Raw genomic sequence first — 3,807 nt, forward strand, 5'->3', positions numbered from 1 at the left:
GAACCACACAGTCAAATGCCTTTGCACAGTCAATAAAACCCAAGTAAACATCCTCCTGATATCCTGCTTTCAGCCAAAAATCCATCTGACATCAGCAAGGATAACTCTTTTGCCACAGCCTCTTCTGAATCCAGCTTGAATTTCTAGCAGTTCCTTGTCAATGTACTTACTCTCCAGCAAGATTTTATTTGCATGTGATATGTATTATATTGTTCAATAATTTCTGCACTCTGTTGGATCACTTTTTTTTTTTTGGAATAGGAACATGTATGAATCTCTTCCAGTTGGTTGACCAGGCAGCTGTCTTCCAAATTTTTTAGCATAGAGGTAAGCACGTCGAGGTTTGTATCTGTTGAAACATGACAAATGGTATTCCATCAATTCCTGAGGGCTTATTTTTTGCCAATGCCTTCGATGTAGCTTGGGTTCTTCCTTCAGTACCATTGGTTCTTGATCATATGCTCCTTCCTGAAATGGTTCAGTGTTGTAACATTCAGATATAGCAACTCTGTATTCCTTCTATCTTCTTTCGATGCTTCCGGTATCATTCAAGATTTTGCTCATAGAATCCTTCAATATTGCAACTTGAGGCTTGAATTTGTTCTTCAGTTCTTTCAGTTTGAGAAATACCAATATTACTCTTCTCTTTTGGTTTTTTAACTCAAGCTCTTCACACATTTTTATTGTAATATTTTGCTTTGTCCTATCATGCGCCCTTTAAAATCTTCTGTCCAGGTCTCTTACTTCAGAATTCTTTCCACTAGTTTTGGCTATTTTTTTGTTCCAGTGCAATTTTCAGAGTCTCTTCCGATATCCATTTTGGTCTTTTCTTTCTTCCTTGTCTTTGCAATGACCTTTTGCTTTCTTCTTGCATGATGTTTTTGATGGCATCTCACAAATTATATGATCTTCAGTTCATTGATGTTTAATGCCCCCAAACTATTCTTAATGTGTGTTTTTTTTCTTTCTTCTTTCCCCAATCCCCTTGTTGTGTACCGTAGAGTTGGTTCTGACTGATACAGGAGGAGATTGTCCTTCCTTCTCCAGCAGAGGATCTGGTGGATTCAAACCGTGCACCTTTGGGATCGCAGCACAGGACACCTTTGGATTCTTGCCACTAGGCCATCAGAACTCCCTTTGATATGATTTTTAAATACAGGTGGAATAGACTCAAGGTCATATTTTGGTTCTTGTGGACTCATTTTAATTTTTCCTTCAATTTGACTTGCTTATGAGTAGTTGATGATCTGTTCTACAGTCAGTCCACGGCTTTATTTTGACTGATAATATGGAGCTTCTCCTTTGACAGATATAGTAAATTTTGATTCCTGTATAAGTTCATCAGGTGAGGCCCATGCATATAATTACTGTTTATGTTTTTTCATAAAGCATTCTCTATGAATAAATCATTTGAACAAAATTCTGTCATATGCTCTCCAGGCCATTTCTGTAACCAAGGCCACATTTCCCAATTTCCTCCTCCTTTGTTTCCAACTTTTGCTTTCCAGTCATCCATTATTTTTGATGCATCTTGATTGCAAGGTCTATTAATTTTAGACAACAGAAGTTGACCAAGTTCTCGAATTTTTTTCCCCTTTGGCTTTCATAGTTGATTTGTATATTTGAATGTTGTTAAGGACCATCGAGGGAGCTCTGGTGGCTTAGTGGTAAGAAGTTGCTCTGCCAACTCAAAGGCATGCAGTTCAAATCCGCCAGCTTCTCTGTGGGAGAAAAATGGGCATTCTCCTCCTGTGTGATTCACTGCCTTGAAAACCCCCAGGAGGGTCAGCTCAGCTCTGGCTTGATGATACACAACAATAGCAACAACTACTTATGTGTTGGAACAGACTCACAGCTGACCCTACCACTAAAGCCACCAGCACAGATTTCCCTTCTATGTGTATAGATAATATTTTATTACTCACAGTATTACTTCAGGACAGATCTCTAAATCCTCTTTTTTGACATTGAAAGAGACACTCCAAGCCTCTTTTTCCATTTGTGTTTCTCAGCATTGTAGATCAGACAACTCTCAGATTAGAACTGGCTAAAACCAGTCCATCTTTGCTCACTAATGCCTGGGATGTCAATCTTTTTTTTAAAAAAAAAATTTATTTTATTAATTTTAATGAACATTTACAGAGATTTTGGATTTTCAGTCATTCATTGTTGCATGGGATGTCAATCTTTATAAGTTCCATTTCATTTTTTTACAACTTGCAATTTTTACAACTTATACTTTTCCTACATTCAGACTCCATGCATTCCATGTTCCAATTATTAATGGATGTTTGCAGCTGTTTCGCCTCCTTTTGAATTTTGCCACATCAACAAATGAAGGGCCTTCATTGGGTGAAAGGTTTATGCCCACTCCATCGTTGTGGTAGACTATTTTGACGAAGCTTCTATTCCCATTGCACTCTGAGCGCCTTCCAACCTGAGAGAGTCCTCTTCTGGTTCTATCTGTATATCTGATAATGACCTTCCTTGTTCATGGGGTTTTCAAAGACCTGTTCTTTTAGAAGTGCATGGCCAGTACTGCTGCTTAGTCTAGAAGTTTTGCTGAAACCTGTCCACCATGGATGACCTGCTGGTATTTATTATAAATACATTTTTTAATTTTATACTGGTTTGTTCACAATGTTGATATACATTGTTTTTCACACTATCTCCATTTACACTGTGTTTCATACAGCCACTCCCTTTCACTATATTTTATAGAATTAATCAGCACCAAAATATGCCCACCATTGACCTGTCTTTCCAGATCACAGCTGGATCTTTCCCCTTTTCTTTACCCACCCCTCAAATTGTGCAACCTATGATTCCCCCCTGTCCATACTCACCTCTGTGCTTCCTCTTGGATCCTCATATCCGTTTTGCATGTTATCTTCCTATATAGTATTTTTCCTATGAGACTGAGTTAGTTCACTTAGCATAATGCTCTCCAGTCCCTCCCAAGTTAGGTAGTAATTTTCTAAATCATTGCTCCTGTATGCTGCATAGTATTTCATTGTATGAATGTACCACAAATTCTCAATCCATTCAATATTGGTTGGACATTTGGGCTGTTTCTGTGTTTTTGCAATGATGAATAACACTGCTATGAACATACAAATCTCCTTTTGTGTTTCAGTTCTAATTTTCTTAGAGTATATTCCAAGCAGTGGAACAGCTAAGTCATGGGGAATTTCTATGTTCAGCTTTTTGAGGAAGTGCCAAATTGACCCTGCTGGTATTTGAAATAGTGATAGCATAGCTTCCAGTATCACAGCAACATGTAAGTCACCAAAGTGCAGCAAAGTGACAGACAAGTGGTGGTATTTCCTGACAGTATGTGTATTATATGCATTTCTTGATACTAAGTTAACTTACTAAGCAAACTGACAGATGAGTGGTGATTCCTCCTGATACTATGGTGTATTATATACATTTCTTGATATTAAGTTACACATTGTAAATTATAAATGATCCTGAGGTCTCCAGTGTTCTGTTAAAGGAACTCTGGCCTTCACATCCTATTCTGTGGTTACTTTTTGCTCAGTCTGTGATGAACACATTACACACTGGCTTTGGTCTGTGGTGTTCTTTTTCCAGGATGCACAGTAGACTATTTCAAGTTGTTTCCAGTTTTTCCTGTCCTGCAGACTTTGTTTCAGTGAATAGGCAGATGTGGGCTTCTCAGTGCCTGCTCTCCTGCATTCTGCCTGCCCCTGAGCTCTGAATGCTCTTAGCCTCACAGGCTAAGGAAGTTAAGACTCAGGGAGTCCAGAATGGAACAAAAAAGTCACTTAGGTCACGTTCATG

The sequence above is a fragment of the Elephantulus edwardii genome, unplaced genomic scaffold (assembly GCF_000299155.1).
Source record: "Elephantulus edwardii isolate Elephantulus edwardi_28Jun2011 unplaced genomic scaffold, EleEdw1.0 scaffold00113, whole genome shotgun sequence".
In the NCBI taxonomy this organism is placed as follows: Eukaryota; Metazoa; Chordata; class Mammalia; order Macroscelidea; family Macroscelididae; genus Elephantulus; species Elephantulus edwardii.